Source organism: Cavia porcellus, unplaced genomic scaffold, assembly GCF_034190915.1.
Source record: "Cavia porcellus strain 051 isolate PalLab524CR breed Dunkin Hartley unplaced genomic scaffold, mCavPor4.1 scaffold_23, whole genome shotgun sequence".
In the NCBI taxonomy this organism is placed as follows: Eukaryota; Metazoa; Chordata; class Mammalia; order Rodentia; family Caviidae; genus Cavia; species Cavia porcellus.
The window spans coordinates 48,967,316-48,991,239 of NW_026947506.1; the positions used below are offsets into that span (position 1 = coordinate 48,967,316).

The window sequence follows — 23,924 nt, forward strand, 5'->3', positions numbered from 1 at the left end:
GACTCAGGTGGGATGCAGCTGCTGAGCTGGGAAGTTTTGCACCCAGACAGACTCTTCGTGCCTACCAAGCCTCACCTTGCCTCCACCATGGTCTGTGAGCACATGCACAGCTAAGTCACATCCCCAGGATGACCATATTCTGCACGAGGTGCTTCCTGAGGAAACCCCCAGCCCATCACTCACACTCTGCTGCAGCCCCATTCAGGGCCGGGTCCCAGAATTCACGGGAGACAGAGACTGGTACCTCTGTCAGCCTAGCAAGTCCAGCGGGTTTCCTGTGCACCTATGCACTTTCTTGTTTTGTGAAGTTTTCCACTCAGTTTTTTTATAAGTATGGACACATGGGTTCTTATTTAATAAAAATAATGAGAACATTTTATTTTCATGTGCAAGATATTCTCTCTTTTAGCAGTAGAAGTCTTTGACATCCACTCCACCGTGAATGTGTGAGGTTGAAGACACACACACACAAACACACACATACACAGAGGTGATCATTCTTTATTCCTTAAGCTCTAGGCACCTCGTTTTCCTTTGGCACACAGACAAGCTGCCGGCTCACCTTCCCCTCCATGTCACATCCAGGCCAAAGCACTGGTACTGTGCGGATCCTTGGTTCACTCAAGCAGCATAGTGTGAAGTCATCCTCTTAGCCTTCCTCAGCGCACACAATTGGAAAAATTATGTCTTCACATGCTGCAGAGTATTATTCAGGCATAAAGAAGAAAGCATGCTCTCCTCTATAGGAAAACATATGGTACTAAAGATCAGGCTAAGACTCGGATAGGTAAGTGTTGCCCAGTTTCTCCCAAATTTGGACTCTAGGGGATGAACAAAATAGGATGTGAAAGGAGAAAGTGACTGATCCAGTACAAAGAAGGTCAAGAGAAGAGGGGGAGAGCAGCAGGGAATTAGTGTGATGAAGTTGTGTATCTTACATGTATGAAACTATAATACAAAGTCCTTTATTCTTCATAATTATGTGCATTTACAAATGCACATAATATTTAAATTAAGTGCATTTACACTTTGAGAGCTGACTATTAATACATGTATTTATATCTGTATGTATATTCACTTTTAGCAAAAACTTGATGAAATATATCTTTATCTAAATATGAATGTCTTCGTTATTTTTCTCTCATTGTTGAGACAAAATACCTGACACGCAAAATTAGGGAAGTGAAGGTTTATTTCTTGCAATTTTGGAGGTTTCAGTTCATACTCAGCTGGCTCCAAGGCAGGATGGCATGGTGGGGCTGCTATTCATGGCCACCACAAAACAAGGGCGAGCCATGCAAAAGGAGCAAAGACACACCTTCTTACTACTCTTACACTGTACGTCAGCTCAACCCCTGGGTGGGTGCAGCACGCACACCACCAATCCCAGTGCTGGATAATGGACCAATCATGAACGCTGGATGCAGCCACTTACATGATTGCATGAGGCTGGGGGGCATCCAACCACAAACCATAACAATGACTATCTCTATACCTGTGTCTACTTATGTGTTCAAAGCTTTATCTAACTTATCCACCTATACAATATTATCAATTCTTTTTTTCATCTTTTGGCACTGGGGTTTACGTCAAAGCATTCACACTGAACAAGGCCCTCAGCACTATTTTATTTTGAGACAGGATCTCATCAAATTAATAAATTGCCCACACTAGGCTCAAACTCCTGCCTCAGGCCCCCAGAGTTCTGGGATCACGAGCATGCTCCACCTCAGCAGATAGATGAATTCTTATTGTAGCTTTGTCTTCATTCCAACATCATAACATTTGCTAGCCTTTTTTAAGCAGAATTGGACTCTTTCTTTCTAACAGTGAGAAACCTAGTTCACATTACCCACAGTATATTTACTTCTTAATTGCTCAGAGTTAGAATATACAAAGTTGAATTTCAGAATGCTCACTTTTGGAAAAATCAGTCATTACTATTTTTCTGCTTATGATTGTTTGAGAGTAAAAGTAAAAATGCTGTGAACACATTTGCTTTCCCATTTTCTGCCTCTTCTCCTGCGTAGCTATTATCTGCTTTGCAGTACAGCAGTGAGTACAGTTGTTTCTGCCTTGATGGTGCTGTTTCCCCACCCTTGGTTATTACAGAGGCTGGGGGTTCGTGTACCATACGAAATCTTAAAACAGTTCTACGTGTCCATTATTCAAGAAAAGATACTCAGAGCACTGACCCTACTACAGCCATGATTTTTACATGCATTTCAGTATGCGATTTCCTTCCTCTTCCAACTGTTGTAGTCGCTTGTGGTCCTTTAAGGTGAGCAGTGCCACTTGTGATCTAGCTTGGAAACTTTATTCCTGGCTCTAAATGCTGCCTGCGTCTGGATCTGGGTCTGGGTCCAGAAAGGAATCAGTAGATAACTCAGAAGTTAAAATATAGACAAGTGTGAAAGCATCACATCTCCTCTTCACGGTGAACCTGGAAGGGCTGTATCACACCAACTCTGAAAGAGCGTGAACAGTTTCACTCACAACGCACGCATGGTTCAAGCACCTGCTTTTACATGACCTTGAGTTTAATGAATGTAGAGTTCTAGGCCTATGATTGTTGATTGCAATACGTTAGTGAGTCTTAGTAAGAACTGTTTGGTCGAGCAGCTGGATGGGCCCAGAGATAGACATGTAGACCACAAGAAGAGTGGGGGAAGACCCACCCCCAAGGTGGGTGGTACTGACCCATGGCTTGGAGCTGGGGTGCAATGGAAAAGGAAAGGGAAAGCAAGCAGAAGGGGGTTTTTCTTTTCTCCTTCCCTGGGCCTTCCGTCCTCGCTGTCGCCTGTGGGTGTTTGCGGCCAGCTCCTTCAGGCTTGCAGTGCCACCTGGCTTCTTACCACAGACTCACACTGACCTCTGCGCTGAGCTCCGCTCCTTCCACCTCATGCTGGATCCTGGGTCCCCTGGCTCCCCAGTCTGCATTTGCCCACTGTTGACCCCCCAGGCAGCACATAGCACATATACTCTGTTCCTCTAGTGAACCCTAACTGCAGATCCAATACTGAATCAGAATTGAGAAACAAACTGTATAGTAAAATACTTCCTGGTGTCATTTTTTCTTATCGATCTTAAAAATTCTGTTAAGTCCCTAATGTGTCAGAGAAGGGCCACTGAACGACTCTGTCTTCTGGTATCTAAAAGGTAAAACTTACTGTGTCTCTTTTCTAGAAGAATTTGTTTTCAGAAATATTGATCTAGGTAAAGGAAGATCAAGATGGCAGATTGTTTTCAAAGACTGTGCCAGGTTTGCTGAAAGCCCTGTTTCTCTCTTGTTTGTCTATGCATCCATCATCCATCTACATCTCTACACTCTTTGTTAGATTCACATTTAATTTATAATGAGATCTACATCTAGTTGCCCATCTACCTATATAAAACTATGAGTAAATATTGTTGCTTCTGATCTCCACTCCACAACACAGAATTGCAAAGACCTATGAGGTCCTTGAAAGACTGTACTTAAAACATGTCTACAAATTGCAGGGAGAAGAAAAGAAGAAAATCCACACTGAAAGTTTTCTCACTACCTCCAAAGCCGTATCAGTAAGACGTCATACAGGTTTGTGCATTATGTGGAGTGAGGTGCTTTGACACCTGAACTGGAAGAGGACCACAAAAAGCTGTCACATACGGCCCAGTTAAAAGATCTTGAATATATAGTAGGTAGAAGAAAAATCTCAGATAGAATTGGGTAATGTTTTCCAAGTTTAGGAAATAATTTTATGTAGTTGAATTCAGAATCTCTATGTGGTAATCTGCAAAGTAGAAAATATACCAATTCATAGGCCTTTAAGGGAGATTTAATTTGAGAGGGCAAATTTTAAACAAATAAAGTGCCCATAAAATGCAGATAAAGTCCATGAGAGAAAATTACTTCACAACTGGTGTTTCAAGTAGATGCTGAATACTGTTGGAATTTTAATCAGCCAGGTGTTAAGATGCTTTGAAAATACTCAATATTATGCTTTTAGAAAACTACCTCTATAAAAACAAGGTTTTTGGGAACAAAAGGAATTGGCCTTGTAATCCTTGAGAAATTGAAATAGCTACCAGATTTTTCTCAGCGCAGGAAACTCACCTGGAAAACTTGGATAAGATTTCTATTTTCATATCCAAATATGAAAGTATGGAATGTGAAAGTAAGGTGATCTCCACAACTTGCAGTAAAAGGATTTTGCAAATAGGAGGCGAGCAATCAAGGTTGATTGATTTTCTTCCCCTTCCTCTCAGCCTAAATTACAAAATCTATGTGAAGATCCACTTAATGAATTGAAAGCATATAGTAAGATAGTTTAATACTAGAGTCATAAACATGGTTCAGAGATTTCTTTTAAGCCACTAATCCAAAGCCCAAATCTTAGATAAAAGTGTGGCATATGAGCAAAGACTGGCTTTGAGTGTTTTGGTAAGTCACTGCCATAGACCTCACTGAACTCGTACAGGCTGTAGCCCACAGTGTCAGTTTCAGGGTTACCGCCAACATATGAAGGTAGAGATGCTACCCTTGAGGGCCTCCATGGAGGCTTCAAACTTCTGCAGCACATTGCAGCTCACTGGCTAACCCATCTTGTCCTTAGCTTAGACAGGGACAAGACTACACATTCAAGCATCCCAGCAGCAAGCCCAGAGCTGTTCTGGTTCAACTGTGCGGTCATTCAGTCCTTGCCTGGGTGAAAGTCTTTGCAGCATCCAAGAGATTTAAATTTACCAGCAGCTTCAAGCTAATCAGGCCATGGTGGGCAGTATTCTTAGGTACCAAGATTTCAATCTTCCGGTGCCCTAACCAGGTATAAATCCCCACTGCTTAGCGGACTGTGGTGATGCATACTTGTAATCCCAGAACTCACAAAGCAGAGGCAGGAGATTGCTGCAGTTCAAGGCTAGCCTGGCCTACATAATGAGACACTGTCTCAAAAAAAAAAAAAAAAAAAAAAAAAAAAAAAAAAAAGTCCCCCCTGATCTGGGAGCAGAGAAAGTGACTATGATGTGACGTCATTCCCATGGGCGCGCACTGCACAGCAGACCTGGTTCACTGAAAGGGAGCTGAGTCTGGTGAGGTTGTTAGGGGCAGGTAGCCTGGCAGAGAACTGCTCTCCCGCTGGCCTGGAAGGAAGTCAACAGCCCTGTGGCGAGATGTGGAAGATGCATGGTAAGTCCTTTCAGCAGCTGCCAGAGCCTAGGGAGAGCCCTGTGATGCCCCCAAGAGCACAGGACTCTGTCACACACTTGCAAGTCAGCATCTCAGCCCACTCCAGTGGGCTCGGAGCTAACCAGCCCGATACTTCCGTCACCACATTCTAAAGTCTCCAGGGTGGACCTGCCGAGGGGCTGAATGCCCTCATCTTAATCCAGATGGTCGGTCTTCATATGCACACAGAGCTCATTTATGAACAAAGTTACCAGCCAAAATGCCCACGCTGAATTTCAGGGGATGGCTTTCAACTGACTGGAATATGTGGAGGCTGCACAGCCTGGAAAGTTGGCATCACAGGGCTTATCTGAGGACCTCATGGACACACAAAGCAGTGGAGTCCAATCACATCCGAATTGCCATGTCCCTCGGCTAATGAGCAAACAGCTTCACTGCCATGGTGCTTGAAGCCATCTCCTAAGCAAACAGACACCTGGCTTTGCTGAATGGGTCGAACCTTTCACAGAAGGATAAGCAAGTTCATTTAATGTCTTTTTAAAAGTGAATATTAAATAAAATGTCTTACACCATTGTATGTTATGTATAATACATGAAATAACTGGCATATTTATAAATATTATAAATATTTGTAAAGAGTGCACTAAAAAATAGTGTGATGCTTCTTCAACAGATGATGTCACCCTTATATGGGGGACCTTAGAGGGTGTCATATGTTGTAGAAGATTCACTACACTGCTGGTCCTTAAAGAAAAAAATTGAATATACAAGGACAGCAATCTCAGTGACACAAGGTTACCAAGCAGCATGCTGTTTGCTGTACTAATAAACATGTGGAATGTTTTTAGAGGCAGAAGGTAACTTGTACTAACCTTATGGTGTCTCAATAAATTTACTTTTAAAATATTTTATTTTTTCCCAGAGTGGGTCTGCATTTTTGGTGGAATGTGTATACGTGCCAAAAGTTCCTAAAGTGGAAGAGACTGACTCTATTATTACTCACAGAAATGACATTTGTCTACCAAAAAGTCATTACTACTTAGTTATTAATAATGAAACTATCAAATATTTAATTTTCTAGATTAAATTAAACTTTAACCAAAATGATTATTATAAGCGTATATAGTTAGCATCAGTATCCAAATGGCACATAAAATTTCAGTCTTGTTAAAATTCATGAAAATACAAATATCTAATGGCTCTTGAGGCCTTATTTCAAAGCACCAGAGAACAGACAGAAGATAAAAGGACACTGTAGCCCGTTCTGCTGTGATGTCCCCTCCTTCACCTACATCTGTAAGTTTCCTGCAAACTCCTCTTTTCCTCTCTGTTCTTGGACTCATCTATCTGATTTCTCCATCACACAGCTCAAGTCCTGGCACTGTCACCAGGCAGCCCCCTCCTCTTTCTTTAATCCTCATTCATTCCCTTCCCTGATGATGTACTCCATTGTCATTGGTGTATGAGTCTTTCTAGTTTTCTCTGGGGAGAGCACATAATCAGCAGACCCTTCCAGCTCACAGCTGCTCTGCATAGCCCCTTCCCATCTGCCCCTAGCACCAATATAAATGCCAAGCTCTGTGCCACCCAGGGAAAGTCAGGCTTCTGCAGCAGCAGTGTGGATAAGTGCAGTCTGTTTAAAACCACTCTGTGCAGTCTTCCTGTCAATCTCTCCACCACAGCGGACCCACATCCTCTAAATGTCCCAGCTCTCTGGGTCCCGGCACACCCCACTGTCCCTCCCGTTCCCAGGAAGTTATCCACTCAGGAGTAAAGAGTCCAGGGGACCTGGATCTGTGATACCAAATGGGATGGATTCTGGGTCACAGGAGAAAGCTAAGTGTCACATAACTGAAGACCTTGAGCCATAAGATGAAGCTGCTGTGAAAAGAAATCCAAGAAATACGTCTCTGTTACAGTGAGTTCAGCGTCTGTCTTCCTTCGATTCGTGTTTTTTAATGACTTTTTTGAATCAGATCTACTTAATTTTTAGTTTCAAGGACTGTAAACCCACGTTTTGTTAAGCACAGGGAAATAGAAAGTAAAGAAGCTATTTAAAATTTATTCAGTTACTAACTCTAGACAAGTCTGTAAATAGAGGATTTTTCCTGTCATGAAACACAAGTACCCTTTGCTAATTCTGCCTCTGTCTTCTGTCATGTTAGCCAAGCGAACTCACTGGACCTGGTTTTTTCCCTTCTCATCTCTGTTGCCCCTTTTTGTTTTCATCTGGTAAGTTACCTATCCTCCAGGTCTCACTGTCACCCCACACCCTTCCTCCGCCATCTTATTCAGGGAACACTTTGCTATCTCTTTCCTTCCGTGCTGATTGCTTTGATCTGCTTTCCTTGGAGTTTCATCTCTTTTTTTCTATGGTTTTCTTTTTCCTTTTAAAAATAATTTTCTTTCTCCTTCTTAACTATGTTACTTCCTTTTTATAAACTTTCTTCACACAGTGGTTTTATGTTCTTATTAGTACATATTTGCAGCTCACAAGGATCACACTCATCATAGGGCATTAGTAGAGTGTAGAGCTGCTCCCTGTTCAATCCCATTGGTAAGAGTAAAATTAAAACATTATTGTATTTTTTATGTAAATATACTACCTACAATGGGATATGTACTAACTTTAAGTTCTCAAAGATCACTCATCTTCCTCTTGGCAAGTAAAATCAAACCTCCGTGATAAGTTAATCTTCACACATGAGTCAGAATGAGTACACTTAGGGCTACAAGAAGGCAGCTTTGCCCTGATAATGGGAATTTTGGTCACAGACTTTGAAGCATTAGTTCAGTAGATCATCTGCTATCTTTAATCAAGGGTCTCAAAGATGTCCAGGTGTCAGCACAAGGGGACCCTAAGACTGTAAAGTAACCTCAATGTAAAGCACACAGGACAACACTAGGTGTCATAAACATGAGACAAGGTTATGATGTCAGCAAGGGCATGGGGAAGGGGCTTGGAGGAGGCAGGTGGGAAGGGGTTAAAAAGAGTCCCTCTCCAAATCGACCACAAACTGATGTGCTACAGATGTGCATTAGAAGAAATCTAAAATCATTGGAGAAAGCAGTGACATTACGTCCTGTGTTAGTCTGACTGTAATAAATGACCTGATCAAAGATTGTCTGATCAAATCTCATCCTGTAAGTTGATCATTGCTACCAGAGGCATGGCAAGTATTATAAACCCAAATATTGAGTTCAGTCACCCAAGTATTGTAATCCTCTTTCTAGTTTTCCTCACAGTCCAAAAGGTTATATTTATAATCCCATGGAGACATTACTGGAATTCTAGCAACTTAATTCCAATCTACCACCACAAATGCACGGCGAGAATAAAAACATCAAGACATGCTCCATGTTAAGGGCAGCCAAGGGGTCCTAAACCCAATCCTTGTGAAGACTTGCAGACAAAGGCCTCAATCCTAGGTCTCTCTTAGCATTTATTATCTTGTGAAGAAAGGGGAGTGGCTCAGGGATGAGTGATAGTGAGGATGTCAGGGATTACTGAGTAGCTTGAACTGGCTGGCAATGTGCAAGAGTTGCATCTCTGTAATTTGCAGAGATAAAGATATGCAGAAGGATCAATTTACATAATCCAATTAGGGTAGCAATGGAATTATTTTGGGGGGCTATTGTGCCCTGGGGAGTCATAGCCTCTTATCTTGAGGCTGGTACCCAGTTGACATTCCCAGAGCTATTTGCTCTAACAACTCACCAGTTCAATCCTGTATTGTACAGAACACTATGCAAGGAAACAGGACTGTCTGATGGCTATAGACTTTGCATATTAGCACCTTGGCTAGCCTTATTTGCAATGCTCAGAGCCAGTTGAAGAGAGAAGGAAATACCTTGCCAGCCTTTCATATATCAGTATAAGGAAATGAGTCTCCAAATAATCAAAGTCACAGCAATTGTTTTGGGTTCCAAGGCAGTCACTGGAGTGGTCTCCCACAGCAGGCATTGTAGCATATCCGTAAATGAATGCACAGGTTGATAATGTAGACTAAGTCTTCCGTTAATACAGGTTCACGCTATGTATCAATCACACCATCTGCAGGGGTTTGGGGTGTGAGTGTAACACATCTCAGTCCTTTTTTATCCCCTTTCCCCTTCCTTCCCTTCTCCTTCCTGCAGTCTCTTGTACCCTTTCACTTTTGTAAAAACTCTATTTCCATATTTTCTACTATCTACCTCTTACATTGCTCTTCATTTTTTCATACTTCATTTAATATTCTGGTCTCCAGGTACATTATCTTCCTATAAGTGAGCCATATGTGTCTTCTTTACTACAAAGCAGCACCCCCATATGTAAATACCACATTTTCTGCTTTTATTTTGCTTTTTACTTTGTTTATACATTATTTTTTCCTATGAGAGAAATTATGTAGAATTTAAGCTTGTGTGTTTGATTAATTTTGCTTAATATTACGTATTTAAGGTGCATCCATTTTCTTACAAATGGTCCAAATTCATCGCTCTTTATAACAGTGCAGTATTCCATTGGGTATAAAGCAAATGTGATATTTATACACAGTAAAATATTTTTAAGGAAAAAAAGCAGAATAAAAACCAGAATAGAAACACATAAGCTCCTCACCTTCTCCTTTCTTTATTCATGGCTAAATACCCCGGGGTTTTCTGACTTCCTATTAGTTAGAACCAATTTTCTCTAAATCACCAGCATTAGCTAGAGTTGTGGGTACAATTATGTGCTAAAATTATCACATTATAATCATAGTATTTTATATTATGTCACTGTATAAATCTCATCGCTTTACAAAATGCACTATCTCATTTAAATTCATTTTACAAATGCTCTCATACTTGCCAGGTCAGTGTGAATCCTTCACAAAATTTAAGAATAAAAATGATTGTACTGTATGATGGACGCAGCTCTGGTTGCAACTTTTCACACTGTTTCTGCATTAAAGTCTGAATGCAGGAAGGCAATACTGAGAAAATTCTCCCACCAAGTTAAACGAGCTATTATTCTATCTTAATCTATCACTGATCACTTGATATATAGGGTGGATTTCTTCCTTTTTAAAGAAGTAGAAAGATTGGATAATAGATCACGATTTCCAAAGATGAAGTAAGCTCCTTGTAAGCCCTACGTGCCCTCAAACTCTGGGGATGTGTTGGAGGCCAGGTCTTGAGCACATGGGGTGCAAGGAGAGGGTGGAGCTGGCCACTCTGAGGAGGCCATTTGGGGTGCACTGAACTTCAGGCATCCAGCAACAATCACCAAGCCAGGGTCTCTGTGCACTGCTCCTCTAAAGGATGTTTGCTGGGAGGCATTGCTGACAGTGCCCATGGACCACCCTGGAGCAGACCTGGAGTTGAGCCAAAGAAAATTCACAATTAAAATCCCAAAGCAAGAGAGACTAGTGCTGGGAAGTGTGAGCAGCTGAATTCAGCCTCACCCAAAGGGTGACCCAGCCAGAACGGCCCACACTTATGGGGTAAATCAATGCAGAGCGGAAACTCTCCCCTTCACCACCCATATCTTAAACACCCATCAATGAGGTGAATGAGACCTTTAGCCCACCTGATAATTAGCTAATTACCCCAACAGTAAACACTGTGCTATGACAATTCTTTTTTCCCGAAGAAGAAAATGGTGTGATTTCAAATGTCTACTTTTGGATATTTGAGTTTCACCCCCTATTAATCACGTGCAGCAAACAGATTCATTGCAGGTGTTAATTTACTCCTGTCTTTTGCTGTCGGATTATTGATGCCACAAACATAAAGTGGGCCTTCCCAGAACTTATTGTCAATATAAAATGTCTGCAAAGTTTATGGAGATTCGGTTTGATAAGAGAAAAATGAGCCAAGAGTGATGGGGAATAATTATCTCAAGGGATTAAATTAAACAATCATCTCTTTAGCTAGAAATAGAGACGCACCACAGTCCCGGACCATCTTCTGGTGAAGATGGAGACACCAGGAGGCACTTGCTTGGTGACGAGGCTGCACCTGTGTTCTCTCTCTGCCTTTGTCCCCCCAGGGCGATGTCTGTCATTCACTGGCTCGGAGGATGCAGCACATGCAAAGCCCTTTCAGATGTCTTTGAAATCGAAAGTAATGTTCTCTGATTTATCTTCCTCTTTTCCCCTTAGGTAGCATCAAGTGCCTCAGGAATTCAGTAGTGCATGATTTCACCTGGTAAATTTTAGAATGTGTAGAATTAATCTTACAAAGTGTGGTTTCAGAGTGTGTCACCGCTCTACTTTAGCTCAAAGTCTAAGCACCCAAGAATGAAAATGAATTACTGATGGCAAAGCAATTACTTCAACTCCTGGGAGTCCATAGTTAACCTGGAGTAAAAGTAGTTGCACTGTGATATAATAAGTCTGTTGGTAACATGCACATAGAAGTTCTGAGTGGAAACTTCCTATGTCTTTGTATTTTTACATGCATGAATTCAGTTTCTTCCTTATAGTTCAAGAAAGAAGAGGAGGAGAAACAAGAGGAACAGGAGCAGGAGAATGAGGAGGAGGAGAAGGAGGAGGAGGAGCAGGAGTAGGAGGAACAGGAGGAGGAAGAGGAGGAGCAGGAGGAACAGGAGGAGGAGGAGGAGGAGGAGGAGAAGAACTACTAAGAGAGGAAACCATTGCTGCCTGAATCTCACTATGTCCTTAGATCAGCAGTCAAGTGGGCATCACTGGCAGTCCTGGAATTAGATCTACTGAGGGGTCTTGGTTTTTCTTGAGAGGTGGATCCATGCCATTTACCCTTGTGCTCTTCATCCTAATTATGATGTAGAGCATTGGGAAGTAAAGGGGGTTGCAGGTGTTTGGGGGCCAGTCTGAATATTCTCTGCATTGAGATAAGTTGGGAAGCATCTGGCCACCCTGTGTCCCCTGGAGGGAACTTACGTCCTCGCTACCCTTCCACCAGAGCTGGAGGATCCACCATGCAAACCCAGCAAGCCCTGCACTGCAGGAAAGGCTACCTGTTCTTCACACTCACGCGTCAGTTACGTTCTGCCATCAGATCCTCTGGAAGTCAAGGTAAGGGGGCTTTGTCCATGTTTGAAATCTGATGGGAAACGGTGTTACACTGATAGAAAAGAACGAAACCTGGCTCAGACCTCTACGGGTCTGGGTCTATTGAATCTTTAGACAGGAATCGTGTGAAGATCGATGCTCCATGGACTTAGGGCACCCCAGTATGGAGCTTTGGGGGGGGGGTCTTCTTATTGTGTGAACTGGTAGTATGCACTGTGGGGCTTGGATGAGACTCTTCTTGAGCCTGGAAACATAAAGTTATTGAAAAAAATTTCAAACGAAGGGAAACAAAACATCCTTGACATTACTGGGGAGCACAGATCTCTTCTCCAGATAAGTGGTATAACTTGGAGTACAGAATGAGCTAACTCAATAGCTTCAAATTATTATCCCAGTGCAATGCACATTGTGGTGAGATGCCCTGAGAGAACAATTCGCAGAACCGTCTGTGTAGTCCAAGCCTCATTTACCAACTGCATGAGCATCAAAACACAACCCTATTCTATAACGTTCTGTACCTCACCCTCCACTTGGACTCACACTAACTGAAAAATTTCCCCAGATCTCACTTTCAGACATTACTAAAAATGTCCATGTTTATTTCATAGGCTGTGTGAGTGCCCCTGAGAGTGTAAACTTTAGTTGCAGGTGCCCTCAGGGGACTGCACCAGAAGGGGAAGCCTAGGAAGAGGCTCTGTGTTGTGTGAAGCAGGGCAGCCACAGAGCCCTCTCTCCACTGTAGCATCTTTCCGTGCATCCACCTGCTGCTGCCATGTTGACTTCCCCACGGGGCAGCCTCCTGGTTGCACAGGACTTCACGCATGCAGCCTTTCTGTCCACAGTGTTCTGCACCAGCAGCTCTTGTGCCTTTGACCTTCACCTCTGGGAGCAGTGAGCCACAGTCCTGCCTCCAAACCCCTCTACTGCCTCCTCCTTGCTACTGTACCCCCCGGAGCCCCAGAATTCACTGAAGTGCACCACAGAGCACAGTAAAGGGGACGCAGGTGTAAACTTAAGGTTGGACTGGAAACAAACAATGCAAACTCCAGTAAAGTTCTCCTAACACACACACAATGGTTAGAAGAGTGAACGGGAGTGCTTTGGAGGGAAACAAAGGTTTATCTGAGAAGACATCTGGGAGACTGAGCTCAATCTATCTGAAGAGGCGGGGCTGAAGTACAGGGCGGCAGACGGGAAGACCCCGGAAGGAACTGGGATTTGTGCAACAATAGGCAGAAGACAGCACAGAAACTCCTTCCAGGGACAAAGCTCAGAGTGTCACAAGAATGTAGCAGATGCAGGAAGACAGGCAGTGGTCAGACAGGGCCTGGAAAATGGGGTCAGCAGTGTGGAAATGCTTCCTACCACAGAGGACACGCTGGAGCAGTCTAAGCAACAATGGCTTGACCTGAGTTTACATTTGCACAACCGCCCTGGCTCCCATGCTGTGAACGGCCTAGACCTGTTTCAGTCCCCTTCTTGTTGCTGGAATGACCTACCTGACACCCACAACTTAAAGCAGAGAGGTTTACTTTGGCCCACAGTTTTAGTCCATTATCAGCAGGCATGAACATCACAGTGGAAGGGCCTGGCGGAAGGAAGCTGCTCACATCATGGTGTCCTGGTAGCAAACAGAGGAAAGACGAGAGAAATCCACTGATAAATATAGTGCTCCAAGACCTAATTACCTTCCCAAGCCCCATCTCCACACACAGACGACTTTGAGAATACTCTAGATCAAAAGGAAAGGCGGGGAAATGTGGTTTTAGTTAGGAAAATGGCACAATTAGGCATGGCAGTGGCTTGGCCAATGCAACCTCAGCTGTCATCTGTAAGTTCTGAAATGTGAGCAAGCTGAGGCCCCACCATGGACCTTTTTCCTTCACCTTGGCTACATGTTGCCTCTTATGGGGTGAAGCACTGGTACTCAGACCTCATGGCCAAGGTCCTTCCACATGTCCTTCTCTAAACACATCAGTGTTTACAACCATCCCGCAAGGCAAGGCCCCCAGAAGAGCTCAGTCAGGAAGGAAACCATGAACCCAGCCTCCAAAGACAGGGCAGAGAAATGGAGGATAGGTTGCCCCCTTGGCATGGTACAGTGCCCTCCTTGTGGATGGGCACAATAATTAAGGCAGGACCTGGGCCACCTGCAGCAGACAGTTCAGCTCTGAGGACAGAGCCAACCTTGACAAAGTAGAGATTTGCTGCCCATTGCGGGCTGTGTTTCATGGAAAGCTGCCTACCCGTGCTGACACCCTGGACACCCGGGCACATTGTTGAGTGTCTATGGAAGAGGAAGCTCACCACTTCCCAAGAGGCCTTGTCTTCCGCAAACGCAGAAGGCTCTGCACTGACATCTATGTGAGACACATGAGTACTTCATGACGTGGGAACCTGTGACCATTCTCCCTGCAATATGGCTGTCCACTTTCCAGAGCCCAGAACCACACAGAAAACCCTGTCTCCTCGTATCATTGCTATCTGCCTAAATTCACACACGGAAAGTCTGCCATAAACATTGCTGTTGCTAAGCCACAGGCAAAATACACAATAAAAACAATAAAAAGGGTAAATTGTGATTAAATCTAGAGCTTTGAGGTGCACGGTCCTTCCACTCCAGCCTTTGGAGGACATGAAAGGAGCTTCGAACTCTGACAAATCTGTTCACTCGCCCTTCCCGGAGACCCCGAGGCTGAGGCAATGAGGCCAATCTGGAAGTCAAGAGTGTAGCTTCCAGGTCACTGTTTTTACCTCCAAGCATCACAGCTGTTCAGTTCTCCCCTCATTTCTCTACGTCTCCTGTTCAGTGAAAGTGGTTGTGGTGTCATTCTTCATGGGGGATCTGGCTATCCTTACGTTTCACCATTTTGAGGAAGACAACTTGAAGACAGCCTCCTCCTGCTGCCAGGCTTGAGGGCAAGGTCAGACACAGAGGTCAAAGCGTGCGTGGTGCTGAAGGAGAAGCATCTTCGCTGAGCTCCTCTCTCAACTTGGCAAGCAGATGTCCGGATCCTCATACAAGTGCCAGGAAGGAACAGCTGGGAAGTCAAAACACACTGCGAGTGGTTAGAAAGTGTTTATGAGCATTTGGGAGAAACAACATCTTGGAAAGAGGGGAAAAGTTCAAGCCACACTTAACATGCAGAGATGAGCCTGCAGCAGGAAGTGGGGTGCTAAAGACATTGTTCACCCAGGCAGGATCCCATGCAGATCGGAGCCCTCCGTCAGGGGTTCCTGCTGGGGTAGGACGGGGCCCACGGTGCCCCTGAAAGGGAAGGTGATGTGGGGAAACTGAGGCAGTGGGAGAAGGAGCAGCTCCACAGTCGAGCAAAAAAGAAGAGCAAGGGAAGAGGAGAAAGGAGGAAGAGGACAGGCGGGAGCTAAGGTGAACCCCACCACAGGAGCCATCACATCTCGGGCTCTTCCTCCTCCAGTCAGCAAGGACCCTTGGTGCACATAGAGTGAAACACGTGGTCCCCTGCAACTGGTTCTTTCTGCCCAGGAATAAAAGCTGGATGTTGAAGCAGAACTGTTTGCAAAGTCCCCCAAACCCTTTGGAGAGGAGCTGGATCTGCCGTCTGAAGTTAGAAGCAAATGGGACTAGAGAAACCCTCTCAGCTAAGGCCACTGGGGCCATGGCAGGGTGGTGGGCAGGTATCTCAGGGGGACCCAGAAAGTCCCACAGCTCTTGAGAAAATAGTAAAACTACGCACAGAGATCTCCCAACAGAGAAAGGTAACTGGCACCAGATTTGTCTAATACCTTTGCGCCAGGCTGTATGCAGCAGCAGGGCGGCCACTTGTAGTCTGAGAGTCCCCCAAAGGTTCCTGCAGTGGGGACTTGGTCCGCATGGCATTGGTGAAGAGGTGGTGGACGGGGAAAATCTGGGTCCCAGCAGTATGCGTCAGGCATTGAGGCTCTCGTGCCTGAACACATTCTTGTTGTTCTCAAGGGACCTCAGTTATGTGTAGGATTAGCCTCTGCTATGGCTTAAATCTCAAATGCCCCTGAAACTGCCTGCACCCCGGGACTCTGTGTTGGTGAGTGGATCCATCATGCTGGAGTTCAGAGCTGACTGTGCTGTTAGGATGGGATGTGGCTGACGGAGGTCACTGGGGTGTGGCCTGGGAGGGCACCTCTGTCTCCCCAGTTGCTTCCTTCTCTCTCTGCTTCCTGATCACCTCAGGGTAAGAACCACCCACACCATTTGACTCTGCTAACTGTTTTCGTCTGTGAACCAGCTGACCAAGGACTGAAACCGTGAGCCAAACCAACCTCTCTTTTAAACTGTGGGTGTTTGATATTGTGGCCCAGCAGTGGGGAAATGGAGATTTTTAACTGAGACATGTTTGCAGTGGAAATTTTGACCTTGGTCTCTCCCTCCCTCTCTCTCTCTCTCTCCCTCTCTCTCTCTCTCTCTCTCTCTCTCTCTCTCTCTCTCTTTCTCTCTCTCTCTCTCTCTCTCTCTCTCTCTTCTCTCTCTCTCTCTCTCTCTCTCTCTCTCTCTCTCTCTCTCTCTCTCTCTCTCTCCCTCTCCCTCTCCCACTTTGGCTGTCATGAGGAAAACTAACATTACACTAAGTAAGGAAAAGTTGAAGATTTTCAATCTAAGATTTAAACCAAGTCAATATTCATACTGTTTAATTCAACATAATACTGGAAGTCCTAGTCAGAGCAATTAGACAAAGGAAAGAAATAGAATATCAACATAGAAAGAAAGAGCCCAACCTACACTGCTTGCATATAGCACAGTATTAGCACTGAGAAAACCCTGAGGGCTTCACCAAAACTATTGAAACTAACGAAGTCAACAAAGTTGCAGGACCCAAATCAAGCTGTAAGAAATCAGCAGCACACGATATCTTACAGTGAACTATATGAAAAGGGAAACAAGAAAACTATCTTATTTCTAATACCTACAAAAATAAATAAAATACCTACAAGTAAGTTTAACCACAGAGAAGAAAAATCTCTACAGTGAAAAGTATACAATGTTAATGAAAGAAATCAAATAGTACCCAAAAAAGTGAAAATATCCCATGCTCAAAGCTTGGAAGAAGCAGTAGTGTTAAAAATTCATATTACAGAAAGCAGCCTACAAAACAAGACAATCCCTATCAAAGTGCCAATGACTTTCTTCACAAAGCAAGAAAAATTAATCCTAAGTTTCATATGGAACTCCAAACACCCCTAAATAGTCAAAGACTTCTGGAACCAAAACAATCCAGAAGACAGTATGCTCCCAACTTCAAAACATATTTCAAAGCTATAATAATGAGAACAGCATAGTGTTGATCTAACAATACTTAAACATTGTTGGTAAAAACATAATGTCGTACAGCTATTGTGGAAAACAGTATGGAAGTTCCTCAAAAAACTGTAAAATGTAAGCACCGTATGATCTAGCAATCCTAGTAGTGCACCTAGAGCCAAAGAAATGGACTCAGTATGTTGAAGATACTCCTAAATTCCCATGTATATTGCAGTACTTATGGAAATACCCAAGAATGGGGAAGCACTGCAGTATCCCTCCTCTAATGGATGGGTCAAGAAAACTTGGCATGCCTGGAAACTATGATGAACGTTTAACTTTTAAAATAAAATAATTTAAGTGCATTAATGCAAGAAGAAAGTAATATTTGAATATTTTTATCAAAAGAGGGGATCACAGTGTGAGGAGGGAGATGTCTCCCCTGATTTGAACGTTGTTCCATGTGTTTGAGTTTGGAAGCATCCCATATTCTCCAGTTAACACGCAAACTTTTGTGAACCAATCAAAAGATCATGAATAAGAAAAGGAGCAACTGGTCAACCTGGGCTTGCATCCCCTTCACCTGGGCTCCTTTGCCCAAGTCCATCCTCTTGCTTCCTTTACTGTCCCAGCCCAAATGTCCCTCATGAGAAGGACTTTATCAAACACCATCTCCCAGTTATGACCAGGTCTGTCCTTCTCTGTCTCTAAATTAAGAGATGTTCTCATCATCAATATATTTGATATTTTTAAATTTCTGTCTTATTTTTCATACAGTGTAAGCTTCATTAGTGTAGAACTTGTTATTTTCTTCAGTCACATATTAACAATAGATAATGGAGAATGAAAAGTGGTTAAATTAAAAGCTAGGTCAAACCCCCACTCTGTCCCCATCTGGCGGGCCAGCTTCATAAGAGCGGGGTGAGTGCGGCCCTACCAGACTTTGCCCTTCTCAGGGTTACCTTTGGTTAATGCTCTGCTATCACTGCCTTGACATCGTCAATATTTCCAGCAGAAGGGATTTCACAGTTTTTCTTGTATTAGGTCTGCAAATTATATAGCTGGTTTTGTCTTTTTAATTAACTACCTTACTAGATGATGGGCTTGGACTGCATTTACTAGACATTTGAATACTGATTTCATCTATTTCATTTGTATTCTTTAAAAGCTCACGAGTAGTTGTTTTGAATATGGTCTGTGTTGTGAGACGGGGAGTATCGGCTTTCTTAGACTCTGAATTCAAATGTTGACATTTCAGGCCCAGGACAGAATGAACAGAGCTGGTTTCCTTTGTAAAGAAAAGAATTATGTTATCATGACATTACTTCTAGAATGTTAATGACAAACCCTTTCGGATACCATTAATAGATCATCTTTTTCTCATCAACATAAATTCTACAACTGGAAGCTGTTTTAGTTGTCTTCCCCACAAGAGGAGCAGGATAACCCCATGACCCCCAGGACCCTAATAAACCACATCCAGCTGTAGCCACTCTAGTGCTGGAGACCACTGTACGAAAGTTTCTCCACACCAGACGTCTTTCACAACCATAAGTACAACCTAGGAACAGCAACGCCAAGGACTTTACCTCTGCGGATCAAGCTTCATTACCAGTGGTGCTGCATGTAAAAGTCCATAAACCTAACACTGTAATGGAAACTTTAACGTGCACCACAGAGAAGGAGGCCCAGGCAGCAGAGACCGTCTGCCCCTCAAAGATTCTCTCCAGTGAGCTCTTGTGTTTCTTTTCCTCAAACGAAAAACACTGCTTTCCTCTTGTTTGTCTCTAAAGTTTTCAGTGTGGTGCCTCTCGCCGTTAAGGCTTCTGTGTGTACACACAGGACGTGTTGTCCTCCACGCCACTTAAGGAAGCAGATCCTCTAAGCTGTCTACTGCCTTTGGGTAATTTTGCAAAATAAATATATTCATGCTTTAAATTTCTTTGTTTTCACATCTATTTTTCCTTTTTGTGATATTTTAAGAATTACTTCCATTTTAAAAATTAACCTGACAGTTCAGTTATTTAATTTTTCCCCAAGAACTTGATATATTTTATTCTTTTTAATAGTACAAGATGCACTTAATGCAAACAATCACAAGCCGATGAATTTTAACTGAGACAGATCCACATAACATAACATAAATCGAGCATTTTCAGTGAAAATTCTATGGAACCAAGTATATCTACATTGTTATAAAACTTATTGTCTGTTTTACTTTTTTAAAATTCCTATTCACCGTCATCTTCCCAAAATAAAACCCTGTGTGTACACTATGCCTTCGTTGACTGTTACACTCCGTCAGATTCGCAGGGTGCCGCTTACCTCACTGTGAGGATATCAGAAGATGGAACCCTCAAGGGTGATGCGGCAGGAGGACTCTTGGGCTCCGGAATGAGATTCTCATTCCCCCAGTTCATTGTGACGCTGAATCCCCGTGCCACAGTGTCAGGAGGAGCTGAGGCCTGCTGGACACAGTGAGGCCGGGAGGGAAGAGCCCGCTGTGCTGCTCCTGAGAATGCAGGGTGGCTGACCACTGCGGAAAGCCCTGGAGGAGTCCTCAGAAGTTAAACGCGCAGTAGACAGGGGCCTCCCCGAGTCTGCCCTTGCCACCTCACCTACCAGACTGCACACAGGCACCCTTGAAGGTGCAGGAGGGAGCGGGTGCCCCGCCCAGCCGCTCCTCTCAGTGTGTGCACAACCATCCTAGTGTGACTAGGAAGCTCAAGGCGCTTTTGGAAGCGGAGACGCCTCCCAGCAGACACGGAGGCTGGCGGTGACCTCACCTCAGAGTCCCCTCCTGGAACTGTGGGAAATAGATGCCAGTCTTCCCAGTAGCCAGTTTCAGGTGCTTGTTAGAGCAGCAGAACAATATCTTCCCGTGAAAAGCTTCAGGGAGCTGCCTCCCACTCCACCAAGGGGGCCCCCAGAACCCTCTCGGTCTACACTGACTCCCCAGCCTGCACCCTGAGGAGGAGCCCAGATGCACCTAGACGACCCCCTGTGCAGTCACCCTGGATCCTTCCCTCCAGACTCAGGGCCCAGCACTGCTGTGTTCCTGCAGCCTGGCCTATTCCGTGCCTCTCCTTTACGTCACTGAAGTAAATTCACATGGGCTGCGACCTCCGGTGCCCGCAGTGAAACTGATGGCTCATGTAGTCATTGTGCGTTTAAATGTTAAGGGCGCCTCAGCTGTTTTCCAGGGTGGCTGAAGTTCCACGCATTCTCACCCATAGCACACAGGCTCTCCTGGCTGTGCCCTCCTGGCTGTGACTTCCAGTTTCAAAATCAGGCAATGCATTCTGCTCTCCACTGTCAACACCATTATGGTGTTCAGGCCTCATGAAATGGGAGATTTGGCTTTATATTCCTGCAAACAATTGTGTAATTTTGGCAGATTATATTGGCTCTATAGCCGTTAGGAGAGAAGAGGGATGTGATATGGCCATTGAGCATCGCCAACGAACATGAAGTCTTCCAAGCCATAAACCTGCTCATGAAACTGAACGCCCCTCTGCACCCTGTTTCATCTTGTTTAAGTTTTCCAGTATTTTTCTCTTTTTTGGTGGTAGCAGATCTTGTAGCCGGGGTACTTTAACACCACACTTCATTCACAGACTTTTTAAAATGTTCTTTATTTTGTAATTTTCAGTGTGCAAATTTTTCATCTTTGTGATTCAATTTATTCTTAGACACCTTATTTTCTGCATACTGTAGGAAGTGGAATTGTGTTTTAGTTTCAGTTAGGAAAGATTAAATTCTAGGGCTTAGAAAGACAAACAATTTGGGATGAGATTTTTCATTCCGCACTTCTGTGAATTATGTTGATTTCAGCAGTGTTTCTGAGTTAAGATGGTCCTACTTCTCCTTTTCCAACATTATCCTTCCTTGTGTTTGATTGTTCTCGTTGCTTTGAATTTCTGAATTTCCCTCCTTTAATATTTCTAATATTGATTATCATGAGGATTACAGTTAACATCATAAATGAATTTGTCCATTTTGACTTATACCAATATATCCCCAATGCAGTAAACTACTTCTTTTTTAATTCTTTCATGATTATTTCTTTATTTTTGTTTTTGACAATCTGAATTATTTTAATCTAAGTTTATCCTACTTAGAGATCACTGAAATTCTTGAGTGAGCATTTCCTCTATTCTCACCCAAATGAGAAAATTCTTGGCTAGCATTTATAGCCAAAGTACACTGTATTCTTTCTTCCTTCTTCTGAGTTTCTTCTAATTAGTATGTTGATCTGCTTGGTGATTTACCATGAGTGTCTTAGTTTCTGATAATTTTTCTCTTTTTGTAGTTCTGTTCTTCAGGCTGATTAGTTTTGAGTATTCTAATTTCAAATTTTACTACTCTCTTCCTGCTTACATATGCTATGAATATTCAGTTACAGAATTTCTAATCAGCTCTATATATGTATTGCTATTCCCTGTGATTTCTTTGTTTATAATATTGCCTACAGCTATTTGAACCTATTTGGCTGTTAATTTCTGTCAGTGTATCTTTCGTTGTTTCTAATGAGCCATACTCCAACATCTTACTATGCTTGGTAAACTGCTCCTGAATTATGGTTGAAACCTGGATACTGTACATATCATAGCGATAACTCTGGAGTAAAGATTATGTCCCTTTCACAGAGTTGTTGGTGGTGATGGTGGTAGTAGCGGTGGTTTTGAGGACTTCAGTGGCTATTTGATAATATTTTCCAAACAATTTTTTTGCAGAGATTCTATTCCCTTTTAGGAGGGCTCCTTGGAATATCTATTCCTTCACTTCCACATAGACATAATTTGATAGATTTCCTTAAACATTGTAAACAAACACACAGACACATTTTCTTCCCAGGCTTTGAAGATTAGCTTAAATTTGGGGTCTTTCAACTCTCAGACAGACCACTGGACATGAAAGGGAAGCAGGTATTCTCAATGCAGATTTACTGGCTAGAACTCAGCCACAGAAATCCCATCAACAATTCTTCTCCGGCTGGAATAGAGCACAAATACACGAATAGAGCAGTGTGCAGTTTCGGTGGACAGCCAGCAAGAGGCCACCACTTTGGGGGAACGATTTATGTGCCAAGTCTAAAAGCATAGGAATCCAAGTGCTAAATAGCAACGTAATAAGATCAAGCCCCCTGAATTCTTTTTATTTTATATTGCAGCATGACGAGAAAATGTCGTGAAGATATTTTTGGTTTAACACGCAGAGGTTCAGGAGTTCTTCCTGACAAGGTAGTTAGTAGAGTTATGGAACATCAAGATGAAGTGATAAGTTTCCTTTCATAAAACTTGGTTGTTCACCAAGTTACTTAGATTTTTGTGCTATTATATAAAATCAGTCTGTCAGATTCTAGGTAGCAGAACATTCTAAATTTGACCAAAGACCTATTTAATCTCTGTGCTCAAGTGATATACAATGCCAGCGGGCGAGCTGCTTTTTGAAAACAGTTATTTGGAATTGCTTTCCTTGTGTGTGATTTTCTTGCCAAAAGTGACATGTATAAACTACAAAAAAAAAAAAAAATCCTTGTTTTTTCACACGAAATAACTTGAAAACAGTATTTCCTAAGATTTTTTACATCGTGCCAATTAAAATAATGCATCAGGATGTTTACCTGTTAAAAATATTAAAAAGCAATCACTCTTGTTGGGTTAGAGTAAAATAGCATCAAAACAATGATATTTCCCAGATTCAGTTTCATCCAAGTCTGCCTCTTTGGTGCAGGAGATGGAAATACGCCACTGCAATTACTGTATTTTGCTCTACTGCAAAACAAAGTGAGAGCCCTGTAACAAGTGCTGCAGACCCAAAGCAGGGGGACCCCCAGCACATGTGGGAGGGGAAGCAGGCACCGACCCCACCAATGGAACAAAGCAAACCTAGCTGACGCCATCAATTTGCTGCACCCCAAGTGTTAAAGCCAGGTTTTAAAATACAATGCTATCTAGTCAGCCAAACTGCATAGAGTGTCACTATCGTGCTGATAAGAGAAATAGCACAATGGCACAATTAAAATATGCTGAACTAACATCTTCAAATATATTCTATTCTATTTAGTTGTTTTAAGTACCAGGGGTTGCATCCAGCTCCTTCACACCACTCTACATCTCCAGGCCTTTCTTACTTTAGTTTGACACAGGGTCTTGCTAATTTGCCCAGGCTGGGTTCAAATTTGCAATCCTCCTGCCTCAGCCTCCCAGACTACACCGAATTGCATTCATTGTATGTGGTTTAATCATGGGCTGCCATGTATGCCACTGCTATGTGTTAACTGAATGAATAAATACACTTGATCTAGGAGAGAAAATACGTTTGAAAATTTGTATCAAAAATGGGTCCTCGACATCTGAGCTTTGTTTGTGGGTTTGCTTTCCCTCGCTTGGAATGCAGAAACCACGCCTCCCTGTGCCTCTCAGGCCCCACTCTGGGTCTGGGGCATCCCCCTCCAAGCTGCTTGGTATGTGTACCTCACCTC

The 23,924-nt window shown here is 43.2% G+C and overlaps 1 long non-coding RNA gene across 1 annotated transcript; it reads right to left on the bottom strand.

The window, feature by feature from the left end:
- Positions 1-9,890: 9,890 nt before the first annotated feature.
- Positions 9,891-20,111, bottom strand: LOC134472383 (uncharacterized). Its single transcript, XR_010042188.1, has 5 exons — positions 19,763-20,111; positions 14,938-15,224; positions 13,683-13,804; positions 11,080-11,335; positions 9,891-10,503 (listed from the first exon to the last, which is right to left on the bottom strand). It is a non-coding gene; the product is annotated as an uncharacterized LOC134472383 (long non-coding RNA).
- Between the last annotated feature and the right edge of the window lie 3,813 nt (positions 20,112-23,924).